The sequence below is a fragment of the Rhinopithecus roxellana genome, chromosome 13, assembly GCF_007565055.1.
Source record: "Rhinopithecus roxellana isolate Shanxi Qingling chromosome 13, ASM756505v1, whole genome shotgun sequence".
Classification (NCBI taxonomy): Eukaryota; Metazoa; Chordata; class Mammalia; order Primates; family Cercopithecidae; genus Rhinopithecus; species Rhinopithecus roxellana.
This window is the reverse complement of record NC_044561.1, coordinates 124019903-124036015: the sequence shown is the minus strand read 5'-3', so window position 1 is coordinate 124036015 and position 16113 is coordinate 124019903.

Here is a 16113-nt window from a genome sequence, read left to right as displayed (position 1 = left end):
TGCTGTTGAACACTTGGGCCATTTCCAGTTTTGGATTATTATGAATAAAGCTGCTATGAACATTCTTTTCTTTTCTTTTAGAGACAGAGTCTTGCTCTGTTGCCCAGGCTGGAGTACAGTGGCATGATCTTGGCTCACTGCAGCCTCTGCCTCCTGGGTTCAAGCAATTTTTCTGCCTCAGCCTCCCTAGTAGCTGGGATTACGGGCATACACCACCACGCCCAGCTTTTTTGTATTTTTAGTAGAGACAGTTTCATCACATTGGCCAGGCTGGTCTCAGACTCCTGGCCTCAAGTGATCTGCCTACCTCGGCCTCCCAAAGTGCTGGGATTACAGGTGTGAGCCATCGTGCCCGGCCTTTAATTTTTTATTTTTATGCCCTGCCCTTTTCCCACTCCCCACCCTCACCATGACCCTAGGCAGGGTTGGGGAAGTAGAGAGACAGGGGGAAGCTGCCACTCAGATGTTTATTGACTTCTCAACCTTAACACACCCCGCCCTGGGGTACCCAAGCAAAATCTGGGCACTTTTCTCTAGCCTTCCCAGCCCAGTAGACTCCATCACCACCCATGTGGCCACATAAGCCAGAAGTCAGCCCTGAGTCTTCCTTGAGTCTGCTCCGTTACCTCTCCTGGGCCACATCCAACTCATCCACTGCAATTTCAAACTGTCTTCAATCTGCCTGCTGGTCCTCACCACTGCCACCTCACCACTGCCACCTCTCAGGTGCAGCCCCTGGCTCCCTGTCCCTCCCTCAGGGAACTGTCCAGCCTGCTGAGCAGTCTCCTGATTTGCGTCTTGCCTTCCTCCAGTAGTTTCTCCAAATGGCAGCAAGATGCTCTTAAAATGGAAATCAGATCATCTTCTTTTGAATGTCTTCCCACTGCATTTGGACTCAAGACCAGACTCTTAAGTGGTGATCTACAAGGCTCAGCAGCCTCAGGCCACCACTTGTCACATGTCATCCTTCCCAGGCACACTCTTAGTTCCTGAAGTACACCAACCTCTTTCTCAGCCTGGGGCCTTTTACATATGCTGTTTCTTCCCACAATCAGTTATTAGTCCATTGCATATCTTTCTAAGATGGTTTATGCATGTACAAGCAAATGTGAATATATATTCTGTTCCTCCCCACTCCCTTAAAATGTTATGAGTCCATGCTGTGTGTGAATAAATCTGTAGGAAGAACTCCTAAAAGCAGAATTGCCGTGGTAACAGCTATGGTCATTTTAAACTTCATGAATAATGTTCATGTGGAATTGCGTCAGTTTACGAGTGCTCATTTTCAGACACGCTTACCAACACAGTGGATTGTCAATTGGAGACTTTGGTTAAACCAATGCAATGGTGTGTGTGTGGGGGAGGGGGTGGCGGTGGGAAATGGTATCTCATTTCTCTTTTTATTTTATACATGCAATTGAGGTTTTTTTTTTTTTTTTTTTTTTTTTTTTTTTTTTTTTTTTTTTTGAGTTGAAGTTTTGCTCTTGTTGCCCAGGCAGGAGTGTAATGGTGCGATCTTGGCTCACCAGAACACCTCCCGGGTTCAAGTGACTCTCCTGCTTCAGCCTCCCGAGTAGCTGGGATTACAAGCATGCACCACCACACCTGGCTAATTTTGTATTTTTAGTGGAGACAGGGTTTCTCCATGAACTCCCAACGTTGAGTGATCTGCTGGCCTTGGCCTCCCAAAGTGTTGGGATTACAGGCGTGAGCCACTGTGCCTGGCCAAAATTGAGCATCTTTTGATATGCTTAACAGCCATTTGCTTTTTCCTCTCTTTTTTTTGGCCATTTTCCCACTGAGTTATTGATCTTTTATTTTGAGACAGGGTCTCTGATGCCCAGGCTGGAGTTCAGTGGCATGATCACGGCTCACTGCAGCCTCAACTTCTTGGGCTCAAGTGATTCTCCCACCTCAGCCTCCCTGGTAGCTGGGACTACAGGCATGCACCACCACACCTGGCCAATTTTTGTATTTTTTGTAGAGACGGGGTTTTGCCATTTTACTCAGGCTGTTCTCGAACTCCTGGGCTCAAGCAATCCACCCACCTTGGCCTCCCAAAGTGCTCGGATTACAGGTGTGAGCTACCGCACCTGACCTAAAACATTTGTTAATTTGCCCTTCTTCTTTTACCCTTGAGGGCAGGGACCACGCATATCTTGTTCACCATTGTATCCCCAGCAGCTTCCACAGTGCCTTGCACACAGGAAGTGTTCATGGTGGACATCTGTAGCAGCTGTGTTCACCTTCTTTTTTTTTTTTTTTTTTTTGAGATGGAGTTTTGCTCTTGTTACCCAGGCTGGAGTGCAATGGCACGATCTCAGCTCACTGCAGCCTCCACCTCCTGGGCTCAAGTGATTCTCCTGACTCAGCCTCCTGAGTAGCTGGAATTACAGGCACCCACCATCACACCCAACTAATTTTGTATTTTTAGTAGAAACAGGGTTTCACCATATTAGCCAGGCTGGTCTTGAACTCCTGGCCTCAAGTGATCCACCGGCCCTGGCCTCCCAAAGTGCTGGGATTACAGGCGTAAGCCACCATGCCTGGCTGCTTCTAGAAAATGTTTATGCCAAAAAAAAAAAAAAAAAAGAAAGTAAAATAGAAAATTTTTATGCCTGTGTGAGTTTATTTATATGTACATGCCAACATATTGTTTCACTTTTCATTTTCAAAAATGATTCTACTATGCGTTCTGTTCTGTCCTTCACTTTTTCATTTAGTAATATCCTCAACCAATGACTCAGAGGAAAATGGATGAGAGATATATACACACAAGTGCACAGAAAAGGAAATACAAATAGCTCATAAACATATGAAAGGATGTTCAACTTCCTTTATAATAAGAAAAATGCAAATTAAAAGTACACAGAGATCATTTCTTGCCTATCAGATTGGCAAAAATCCCAAAGTCTGATAACACACTGTGTTGGCAAGGCTGCAGGCAAAAAAAAAGCACTTTTGTACCTTGTTGGTGGAGGTGGAAATTGGCACAATCCTATGGAGGACAATCTGACCATATCTGTTGAAATGACAAATATATATATACTCTTTGATGCAGCAGCCACAGCTTCTGAAAATGTATCTGTCAGATATTCTTGCTCAAGTGCAAAATGACATATATCTGGGGTCGTGTTTAGAGCAGAGGTTTATTGTCTATCTCCCTCATTAGAAGGGAGGACCTATGAGGACAGGAACCTTGTTGGTCTTGCTCCCCCATGACTGTGCCAGCTCCTAGCACTGTCCTTTGAACATAGTCGATGTCACAAAGACAACCCTCACTCAATATCTACATGCTCTTCTACCTCTCGCAGCCTTCCTTGCAGTAAGGTTGGAAATACAGTGGCTCATTTATGCCCAGTGGGATATACAAAAGTGATGGAAGCTACTTCCTGGTCTGGCCGTTAAAAAATTCCATGTTACCTTCTAGCTCTTTCTTTGCCTGCTGTGTTCATCTCTAAGACTTCCTGTTCCAGATAAAGAAGGTGAGGTAGGAGATCAGTAGGACTTATTTTCCAAGCACAAATCACAGCCCTGCTGATCAAAACAGGATGCAGTAAAGAAACTGGCTGAAACCAGCAGATGGTGACAAAAGTGACCTCTAGTTGCCCTCACTGCTCGTTAGCATAAAGACACTCCCACCAGCACCAGGACAGTTTACAAACGCCATGGCAATGACCCGGAAGTTACCTTATATAGTTCTGGGAACCCTCTGCCTCTTTTCTAGAAAATTCTGAATAACCTGCCCCTTCATTAGCACATAATTAAGAGTGGGTATAAATATCGGCAGCTGTGGTCTGCAGGGACTGCTGTGCTGGGCTGTGGTCTCTGCTGCTGTTCTGGGCTGCTCTGCCTATGGAGTAGCCCTGCTTTATCTGCAGAGCAGTCCCTCTGCTGCACACTGCTGCTCTAATAAACTTGCTTTCTTTCACTGTTGGCTCACTCTTCAATTCTTTCCTGAGTGAAGCCAAGAACCCTCCCAGGCTGAGCCCTGATTTTGGGATTCATCTGCATCAGCCTGTTCCAGATGGAGAAAAGTACTCAATTTGTATCATAATGTAAAAGCAAGAAATGAACCTTTGCTGCATTAAGTCACTGCAATGCTGGCTTTGTCCCTGCAGTATAGCCTATTTTATTCTGACTAAAGTACTGTAGTAGGTGCTCAATAAAAACTTGTTGAATAAATCTAAGCTGTAATGAGCATTCTTGTGCCCTGGATGAGCTACCATGTTGCTGGGTCAAAGAGTACATATTTAATACTTTGGTAGATAGCACAAACTGTCCTCCAGAAAGTGTGCATCAATTTTTGTTTGTTTTATTTTGTTTGAAATAGGGTTTCACTCTGTCACCCAAGCTGGAGTGCAGTGGCACAATCACAACTCACTTTAGCCTTGACCTCCTAGACTCAAGTGATCCTCCCACTTCAGGCTCCCAAGTAGTTGGGACCACACGCATGCCCCACCACGTCTGGCTATTTTTTTTTTTTTTTAATTTCTTGTAGAGGCCAGGTCTAGCTATGTTGCAGAGGCTGGTCTTGAACTCTTGGGCTGAAGTGATCCTCCCACCTCGGCCTCCTAAAGTGCTGGGATTACAGGTGTGAGCCATGGCACCCGGCCAGTTTGCATTAATCTATACTCCCACCAACAGACATAATGATAACTCACACATAGAGATCTTGCTCTGTTCCAGGCCCTATGCTCAGGGCTTTGTACATATGAAATACATTCACGCCCACAACAGACCTATGTGGTAGGTATGATTATAGGTATGATTATTTTCCCCATTTCACTGATAAGGAAACGGCAGCACTCGGAAGTTAAATCACTTGCCCAAAGTCACACAGCTGGTAAGAAGGGGAGTATTTTTAAAATTACAAATTTCCAATGTCCTACATCTTCCAATGAACTGGCCAAGGTCCAGGAATCTCAGACTCCCCATATGCTGCTGATAGTCAGCCAGTTTTGGAAACCAGCTCCCTGGAGGACTTAAGCTAAAGGTGCCAAAGAGTAGGTTTTATTTATTTATTTATTTTTAATAGAGAAGAGTTCTCATTATGTTGTCCAGGCTGGTCTTGAACTCCTGGGCTCAAGCAATCCTCCCACCTTGGCCTCCCAAATTGCTGAGATTACAGGTGTGAGCCAGTGTGCCTGGCCAAGTTATTGTTAATTTTTTTAATGCTGCTATAACATAGGGGCCTCCTTGGCAGGCACCTTCCTTTAGAAGGTCTTAGGTATTTGTTGAACAGGAATAAACTGATATAAGTGAATCAAACTTGTATACTTCCTTCTGTTAAAAAATAAAAATGAAAAAAAAAGAAGGCCAAGTGCGGTGGATCACATCTGTAATCCCAGGCACTTTGGGAAGCCAAGGAGGGAGGATCACCTGAGTCCAGGAGTTTGAGACCAGCCTGGGAAACACAGTGAGACTGCATCTCTAAAGAAAATTTTACAAAGAAAATTAGCCAGGCATGGTGGTGCACACCTATAGTCTCAGCTACTCAAGAGGCCAAGGTGGATCACTTGAGCCAAGGAGTTCAAAGCTGCAGTGAGCTATGATCACACCACTGGACTCAAGCCTGGGTGTCAAGCAAGACTCTGTTTCAAAAAAACACCAACAAACCAAAAGAAGAAAAATCAAGAAGAGAAGAAGGAGGAGGAAGAGGAGGAGGAGAAAGAGGAGAAGAAGAAGAAGAAGAAGGAGAAAGAAGGAAGAGGAGGAGGAGGAAGAAAAAGAAGAAAAGAAGGAGGAAGAGCTTTATTTATGTATGCCAGGCCAACTTCTTTAGAGGTGTATTATTAGAATATAATTTCATCTGTGGGGCCCAGAGACAAAATAAGAGACTGAAATATGATAACCATTTATTTGTTTTTCACAGGGATATCTGAGACAGGTGGTGGCTCTGTACCAGAAAGTTGTCAGAGGCTTGGGTCCCTAACTTGTTGTCCCATTCTCACCAGCATGTTGACCCCATCCAGAGGTCCAAATGCCTGATCACCATGTTTGCTGTCCCATGTTCTGCTCACATGTCATTGGCCATACCTCAGTCACATGGCCACTTCTTGCTGCAAGGGAGGCTGGGAAATGTAGTCTTTATTGCAACTAGCCATGTGTTTCCATGGAGCATTTATCACTGTAGAAGGGAAAAACTGATACTGGGGACAACTCTCAGACTCTACAACTGAAGGCATTATTAAAGAGCTTAGAATTTAGATTCTGGAACAAAATAGATTACTCATTTCCAATCACAGCACTATACCATACGGTTTCAGAATTTTAGCTGACCATGACTGCCAATTTCAGGAGGCCCACTTGGCTGGTCTTGGGGTTTGTGATATGCCTTATGGTTGCATAATGCAATAAGCACATGTGGGATTACAAACTAATCAACAGCAATAGATTCGAGCCAACAACGTTTCTTTTTAAATTTCTTCTCAAGGGTGTCTTTGTCAGTGTCAGAAGAGAGGTTAATTAATATTTTGCTGATTATGTAAGAAGTTACATGTAGAAAAACCAAGATTTTTTTTTTGGTTCTAGGCGTCTACTTTTTTCCAGCAGTATTTGAATTCCATAGATATGTTGGTGTCCAGGGAGGGCCTGAATCGCCTGCCCCTTATTCTAGTCTAATCTTTGGTATTAACAGACTATCCCTGCCCCCACCACCACCTGAATACAACTTGATTCCAAATAAGGAAAGAAGGAAAGTGAACACAAATTATTCATGGGACCCATACTAAGTCCTAGGCACTCAGCTGGGTGAATAAGCCTCCTTCTTGTGATGGGTGACTATTGTTTTTACCTACCTGGCTCCCATTTCCTCGGCCTCTGTAACAGCATCACAGTTTTTGCAGAGAAGACTCCTGGCTCATTGTCAGTTCACCTGGTTAAATGGGGCTGAGCCTACTTCTGGCTTTAAATACAGGCATCCGACCCAGGCCTGATAATCAGTGTGCTCCATTCCAAGGATTCAATCCTGTACTTTTTTCAGAACACTGGGAAAGAGGTTTTTTGTTTTTTGTTTTTGAGGCAGAGACTTGCTTTGTCACCCAGGCTGGAGTGCAGTGGAGTGATCTCAGCTCACTGCAACCTCTGCCTCCCAGGCCTCAAGCGATTCTCGTGCCTCAGCCTCCCAAGTAGCTGGGATTACAGGCGTCTGCCACCATGCCCGGCTAATTTTTTTGTATTTTTAGTAGAGACAGGGTTTCACCATGTTGACCAGGTTAGTTTTGAACTCCTGACCTCAAGTGACCTGCCAGCCTCAGCCTCCCAAAGTGCTGGGATTATAGGCATGAACTACTGCGCCCAGCTGAAAGAGAAGTGTTTTCAGCTGGACTTGAAGCTAGTGCAGCACGGGCCTGGAGCTGCTGTTGTCTACCTTTGCCATCATGTACTTATTCCTTCATTCAGCAAATACTGAGCACCTACTATGTGCCGGGCAGTGTTCTAGGCACTGGGCTATAAAGTGGGGGGGGAGGGGGGGACCCAAACCCTCAAAATCCTTGCCTTTAAGGAGGGAGTTGACATTCTAATGGGGACAGGGATACAGAAAATAAACAAATACATGTGAAATATGGTCAGAGGATGATAGGTGATATGGAGAAAACACAAAACAAAACAGCAAAGGCCTGGTGTGATGGCTCATATCTGTAATCCCAGCACTTTGGGAGGCCGAGTCAGGTGGATCACTTGAGGTCAGGAGTTCAAGACCAGCCTGACCAACATGGTGAAATCCCATCTCTACTAAAAATACAAAAAATTAGCTGGGCATGGTGGCGGGCACTTGTAGTCCCAGCTACTCTGAAGACTGAGGCAGAGGAATTGATTGAACCCAGGAGGTGGAGGTTGCAGTGAGCTGAGGTCATGCTACCACACTCCAGCCTGGGTGACAGAGTGAGACTCTGTCTCAAAAAACCAACCAACCAAACAACAAACAATAACAACAACAATAACAACAACAGCAAAAACCAAACAGGATAAGGAGGGCAGGAGTATGCAGGGGTTACACCATGTTGTCCAGGCTGGTCTCAAACTCCTGACCCCAGGTAATCCACAGGCCTTGGCCTCCCAAAGTGCTGACTCCCAAAGGCGTGAGCCACTGCATCAGACCAGTTTATTTATTTATTTATTTATTTATTTATTTATTTATTTATTATTAATTTTTTAGATAGAGTCTCACTCTGTTGCCCAGGCTGGAGTGCAGTGGCGCGATCTCAGCTCACTGCAACCTCCACCTCCTGGGTTCAAGTTGTCCTCCCACCTCAGCCTCCGTAGTAGCTGGGACTACAAGAGTGTACCATCATGCCTGGCTAATTTTTTTTGTATTTTTAGTAGAGATGGGTTTCACCACGTTGCCCAGGCTGGTCTCAAACTCCTGACCTCAGGTAATCCGCCTGCCTTGGCCTCCCAAAGTGCTGGGATTACAGGCGTGAGCCACTGCACCAAGCCAGTTTATTTATTTATTTATTTATCTATTATTTTTTGAGACAGAGTCTTTCTCTGTCGCCCAGGCTGGAGCACAGTGGCGCAATCTCAGCTCACTACAGCCTCCGCCTCCTGGGTTCAAGCGATTCTCCTGCCTCAGCCTCCTGAGTAGCTGGGAGTACAGGCGCGTGCCACCACACCCAGCTAATTTTTGTATTTTTAGTAGAGACAGGGTTTCACCATGTTGGCCTAGATGGTCTCGAACTCCTGACCTCATGATCCACCCACCTTGGCTCCCAAAGTGCTGGGATTACAGGCATGAGCCACTGCGCCCGGCCCAGTATATTTACTTTTAAAGGAAACTTGATATCTCTACTTCATCAGTCAACTTGAGCTATGTTTTACTGCAGTAACAAACAGCCCCAGCATCTCAGGAGCTCGTTAATGACAAAGGTCGATTTCTTATTCAGATTGAGGATATGAATCCTCAGTTACCGTCTTATTATTTGTTGGTTGTGGATCACTGCAGCTGTGCTCTGGGTCATAGGTTAAAGGTACAGCCCATTCCTGGGGCTGGCCATTCCCATAGCAGAGAGAAACCACACGACAAAGCCACTTCTCAAAAGTTTAGCTCACACTCTGTTGCCCAAAGGAAGTCACACAGCCAAGCCTGACTTCAGTCGGGAAGGTCACCAGGGAATTGCCAATGGGATAAATACTTCGACAATAATACAATCTACCACATCTACTGTAAAGGGAAAACCAGCACCACTCGCTCTCAATAGAAGGTGACCACAAAAAGTAAATATTATGAAAACATGTAACTTTATTAAATTCTAGCCAAATAATTTTGCCTTCTGAAGGCACTAAGTCTGAGGCCCACTCTCAAACAGGAAGTTCGGAAGGGAGGCAGGTGAGTGTTAGAAAGGCGTTAACGTTGTGTTCCTATCAAACTGAGACTGCCGCCTAGATGCGATCAGAATGATTGACAGAGAATGAAATGTTATTCCATACTGGGGTGCTGTGCCCACCAAGATCTCCCCACGAATCCCCACTGGTACTTGGTCTGCACTCTGGAAGACCCGGCTTCAGAATCGCTCTAGGGGAGTACAGAAGGAAACTCGGCGTCTGAGGGAGTGATGACACAGACAGTCACCTGTTAGGGGTTCCGCTGCCTTGCACAATTTCATGAATGGGGCCGCTGAAGTTGTGCAACATGGCGGTACTGGAGAGTTACTTCATTTAATTTCCACCTCTTATCTGCCAGGTAGGCAGCATTACCTCCATTTCGCAGCTGAAAAAAACTGAGATTCAGGGAAGTTCAGTGCCTGGCTCAGGACCGCAGCTGGAGGGGGTTCGGGGAGAGGGAGTCTAACCCTCCGACTTGAAGGTGTAGTTTCAGACTTGGCCACTTGGTGTCACTCTCTCCAAACTGTCGGAAGACCCTCTGAGCTGGCCGGTTTGTGAGGGACTCCGGGCCCAGCTAGTTGCACACTGATCCTCAGTCTGGCAAAGGGGCCCCTCCTGTCCTCCCTCCGCCCTGTCACCCTTGGGGGGTGCAGAATTTCTTCCTGGTCCCTGTTTGAACTGGGTCTCTGAGTACGCCTGAGCCAAGCACTTCACAGGCATGATCTCGCTCGAGCCTGCCAGCAGCAATGTGGTCTCAGACTGCAGATGAGAAAACAGGCCGACAGCGTAGGAGCAACTTGCCCAGTTAGTAAGTGGCAGTCAGAATTTGAACTCAGATCTGAGTTAGAAGCTTGGCGTTTTGATGCCCAGAAAGTCCATGGTAGGACAGTTGTATTAATTCTCGATTTTTCACAGAATGTATTTCCAGCCACCTGACCTCAGTCTCTGTAAATGTCCTTGGCAATGAAAATAATCTGCCTGTTTAGAAAAGTGTATGTGTTTTTGGTCTTTTGTTTTTTTCATGTAGAAGTTAGTTTTTCCCTGACTACCAAGAGAACACTGAGGTGTTTACTTCATTTTTTTTAAAATTATCTGAATATACCTTGATAATTATTTATTTTATTTTATTATATTTTATTTTAAGACGGAGTCTCGCTCTGTCGCCCAGGCTAGAGTGCAGTGGTGTGATCTGAGCTCACTGCAACCTCTGCCTCCCGGGTTCAAGCAATTCTCCTGCCTCAGCCTCCTGAGTAGCTGGGACTACAGGTGAGCGCCACCACACCCAGCTAATTTTTTTTTTTTTTTGTATTTGTATTTTTAGTAGAGACGGGGTTTTACTATGTTGCCCAGGCTGGTCTCGAACTCCTGGGCTCAAATGATCCTCCCACCTTGGTCTCCTAGAGTGCTAGCATTTACAGACATGAGCCATCACACCCAGCCAGTAATTATTTTTTAAAATTAGAAAATCTAAGTAAAAAGAACAAAATATAACCAGAAGTGATGGTGCATGCCTGTGGTCCCAGCTACTCAGGAGGCTGAAGCTGGAGGATCACTTGAGCCTAGAAGGTCAAAGCTGCAGGGTGTTATGATTGTGTCACTGTACTCTAGCCGAGGTGACAGAGACCCTGGCTCTGTATTTTTAAAAAAGAACAGACCAGGCACAATGGCTCACACTTGTAATCCTAGCACTTTGGGAAGCTGAGACAGAGGGATCATTTGAGCCCAGGAGTTCAAGACCAGCCTGGGCAACTTAGTGAGACCTCGTCTTTACAAAAAAAAAAAAAAATTAAATTAAAAAATCAGCTGGGTATGGTGGCAAGTGCCTATAGTTCCAGCTACTCAGGAGGCTGAGGTGGGAGGATTGCTTGAGCCCGGGAGGCAGAGGTTTCAGTGAGTAGTGATCGCATCACTGCACTCCAGCCTGAGTGACAGAGTAAGACCCTGTCTCAAAATAAATAATTGATTAGAGAAATAATAAAAAAGAACAAAATAAAAGTCACTTTTAATTCACATCAGCCACCCAGAGATAAGTGCTGTTGACATCTTGGAGCATATCCTTCAAGGCATTTTTCTCTCTGTCATCTATCAACGCATTAAAAAGTTCAGTTTTTAAAAACTAACGAGGGAATGTATTCATATGCAAAAATTCAAAAGATACCAAAAGATTTACAGTGGGTCTTTTCCCTCTAATCCTTCCCTCCCCATAATCCATTCTGGTTATCATTTCTTGGGGATCATTACAGAGACATCCAGAACATAGATAAGCAAATATGTGCGTGGATTCCTGTACTCATTTCTCTAAATAGAAGCACACCACACACCCTGTTCTGCACTGGGATTTTGTTTTTTTCAACTTAGCAATGTACCTTGCCAGATCTTTCCAGATCAGCACTAGGAGAGCATTCTTCGCACATTCCATTGTCCCAATATAATAATTTATCTAACAAGTTTTCTGGTGATAGTCACGGAGGTATTTCCAGGGTTTTGCTGCAACAAACAATGCTGCAATTAGCATCCCTTTCACAGAAGTCTTTCCATGTATTCAGAGCTATTTCTGATGGATACATTCTTAGCAACTGAATCGCCCAGTCATAGGGCAGGTGCGTTTAAACATTTTGACGCTAGTTGTCTAAATGCTGTCTAAGGTTGTACCTACCAATCATCATTTGCACTGGCGACGTATGTGAGCTCTGGTTTCCCCACATTCTAGCCAAGGCCAAGTATTATTGGACTTCTTGATCGTGGCCTTGCTGATAGGGGGAAAAGGTGTTCACCATAGTTCTAATCTACATATTCATTGCTTATATGTTAGATTGGACATTTAAAAAATATGTTCAAAGACTGTTTATATTTCTTTTCTGATGGCAAAGCATTCAAGTTGTTTGTCTATTTTTCTCTTGGATAATTGTCTTTTTGTTGATCTGCTAGGGATTTTTATATACTAAGAAAATGAGGTATTTGTTTCTCATACATGTTATAAGTGTTCATATTTTTAAAATATAGATATATCAGGCCGGGTGCAGTGGCTCACACCTGTAATCCCAGTACTTTAGGAGGCTAAAGTTGGAGGATCACTTGAGTCTAGGAGTTCGAAACCAGTCTGGGCAATATGCTGAAACCCTGTCTTTACTAAAAATGATGGCAGGTGCCTGTAGTCCCAACTACTTGGAAGGTTGAGGTGGGAGGATTGCTTGAGCCTGGGAGGTAGAGGCTGCAGTGAGTCGTGTTCACTCCAGCCTGGGTAACAAGCAAGATTCTCTCTCTCTCTCTCTTGCTCTCTGTGCACGCACGCACACACACACACACACACACACACAGATATAGATATATCAAACAGAAAATGAGATCTCATTGTATACAATGTTTCTGAGGCTTGTGGTCATTTGATAATATATTGTGCATCCTTTCCCATATCTGTATTTCTTTGAGCAAAATTATTTGTTGATAGCGAAAAAAATCCCTCTGAGTACACTGGAAGTTCATCAAACACAAGTGGCTCTGAATTGCTATGAACACAGTAATAACAAGTATCCAAGAGGAGGCTTGTGAAGCATCTCGTGTGTTTCATCTGTTTATGCACTTCATTTAATCCTAAGCCTCTCGTATGTTTCATCTGTTTATGCACTCAATTTAATCCTCCCAACAAAACTGTGACGTAAATAACATCATCCCCATTCCAGATGAGGAAACTGAGGCCCAGGAGAGTCATGGGATTTGTCCAAGGCCTTCCAGATGGTCAGTGGAAGATCTGAGATTCAAATCCATGTCAATTTGTGTTTGAAACATTGGCTACCACCTTCCATGACCTTAAATCCCCACATTCCCAACTAGTCTGGATTAAACATCCGGAAGGTACGTCCCCATCCTCCCCTCCCACCACCCTGGGCTGGGAAGAGTCATGTAGTTTAGGGCCGGGCCACCAGGAGGCACTAGGGACACATTTCTTGCCTGTTGTGTGGGGCTGGGAGCCGGCTGGGGCCAGGCACCCTGGGACAGGGCACTACTTGGGGCCTGATGATCCTGAGGGCTGAGGTGGCTCAGGCCAGAGGAAATGGCTCCCGCCACGTCTGGAGGAAATCACCTCTGGTAGCCTTCAGGGACTCCTAGATATCTGGCCATGGCTCAGCCCCTGTGCGGACTTGGATTCCTGTAGATTCGGGTTCCTCAGCCTGAGCAGTAGTACACGGGGTGGAGTACACGGGGCAGCAGAATCTTTTGCTGCAGAGATCTGTCCTGAGCTTTGTAGGCTGTTCACAGTCTCCCTGGCCTCTACCCATAAGAAGTTGGTAGCCCCTCCCCACCCAAGTTGTGACAACCTAAGATGTCTCTAGACAATGCCAAATGTCTCCTGGGGGGACACAGTTGCCCTCGGTTGAGAACCGCTGCTGTGGACGCCCAGGGTGGGCAGGCCACATGCATGACAGGAGCCAGCCCTGTGTCAGATAATAGCAGCTCACACCTCGAGAGCCCCACAGGGAGAAAATCATTGACACTCTGTGAGGCGGGGACTGACACCACCTCTGCTTTACAGATGAGGAAACGGAGGCCAGAAACGTTCAGTGACTTGCACGAGGCCACACAGCCAGTATGTAGCAGAGCCGGGGCTTGAACCCAGGCCATCAGGCTCTAGCGCCTGTGCCCCTAACTGCTCAGGCAAGATGCACTGCTGGTCCATTGAATCCACAGGAGTAGTCTCCATGGCGACAAATAAATACTTCTCCCCCAATTTCCTCTTTATCTAAGTCCATTTTCCACTTTTGACGAAGAGCCACCTGTAAGAGATTTTTCTTTTTCTTTGTAATGGTACTGAGAAAAACACCAGCCCAAACAGCCATGATAAATGGTAGCGGACACAACCTCAATAGCAGGGCTGCATTGTGGAGCAGTGGGGACTGTGAGCACTCAGAGGGCTCAGCCCCGTCAGTCGTGGTATATTATTTCCTGGTATGGGTGCTGGCCCAATTTTGCAGGAGAAACCAGAAATCTAGATTTTTAATGTGAAATTTCCTAATTTTAAAATAATGACAATTCAAAAACATTAAAAACCCTGTGAAGATCAAACAAAATATGTCTGCGGCTCAATTTACCCTGATAACTGCCAGTTTGCAATCTTTCCAAAGGGCACATTCAATGTCCAGGAATAAACCCTTTCACCCTCTTAGTGCCCCCTGCCTTTCATCATTATTTATTTAGTTAGTTCTTTTATGTATTCAGACACCCATACATTCTATGCATGCATTCCACCCACCCAGTCATCCATTAATTCATTCATTTACCCATCCATTCATCCATCCCTCCATCCATCATCCATCCCTGACCTAGCAAACCATCCATTCATCCATCCACCCATCTCTCCAGCCATCATCTATCTCTCATCCATTCATCCATCCATCCATCCATCCATCCATCCTTCCTTTCATCCATCTGTTCATCCTTCCATTCATCCACCGGCCCATCCATCCATCCATCCATCCATCCATCCATCCATCCATCCACCCATTCATCCATCCATTCTTCCAGCCTTCCATTTGTTAACATCTACTTTGGTGGAAATGAAAAAAAGATGACAAATCAGACACCACAGACAATGATAAAACCAAATGGTGTTAAAATTTGTGTGTGTGTGTTTGTGAGTTTCACTGTCACCCAGACTGGAGTGCAGTGGCACCATTATGACTCACGGCAGCCTCAACCTCCAGGGCTCAAGAGATCCTCCTGCTTTAGCCTCTTTAGTAGCTGGGAATACAGGTGCATGCCACCATGCTCAGCTAATTTTTTAATTTTTATAGAGATGAGATCTCACTATGTTGCCCAGGCTGGTCTTGAACTCCTGGACTCAAGCAATCCTCCCGACTTGTCCTCCCAAAGTGTTGGGATTATAGGTCTGAGTCACCGCTTCTAGCCCAAATGGTATTAAGTTCAGACTCTGTCATTGATCAACTGGGCAACGCTGGGCAAATTATTACACCTTTTGAGCCTCAGTTTCTCCCTCTGGGAAATGGGGCTAACAGTAGTACCTTACTCCTTGCAGGCAGGTCTTCAGGGTTAGGCAGGCGAGGCGAGGTAACATATGCGAGTAGGGGCAGGTGGCAAGGCCCTTTCTTTATAGACGCTGCCATGCGACATGTGTTATGCTGCAGGGAAACACAGGGCTGTGGCGTTAGGCAGGGTTGCTAGCTCCATCTTGGGGTCTGGGGAGTGGGGGCATCCAGCATGTCTTGCCATGTCCAGAGTTGGGAGAGGAGTTGCTTTGTTGTCGCCACAGCTTCCCCTGGTCAAGCTGACACCCTACCCCGCCCGGCACACGATGGTTTTCCTGCTCTTGCTTAATTTCTAAAGGCCAGCTCTTTCTCTGACCACCCTGCCACACCCTACCTCCCCCACCTCCTGCCCCAGTTTGTGGGCAAACTGTGTGGAGCTGAAAGGACTTGCGGGTTCCTTCTCTAGATTTGTTGTTATTTTTTTCCCATTTAAATGGAAACCATGCTTATTAAAGAAGATTAGAAAAAAAAAACACATCAAACAAGAAAGAAGAAAAATTATTTTTTGTCCCATCCTTCTAACAAAACCACACTAAATAGTCTGTTTCTTTCTTTTCCCCAAGTCAGGGTATTGGACTGTGTGTGTGTGTGTGTGTGTGTGTGTGTGTGTGTGTTGCATAGTTGTAAATCATTACTGTTCCACTCTTTACTGTTGTGTTTTTAAAAATTTTTCCATTATGGATGATCCTCAACTAACAATGGTTCATTTTAGGATTTTTCGAGTTTATGATGGTATGAAAGAGAT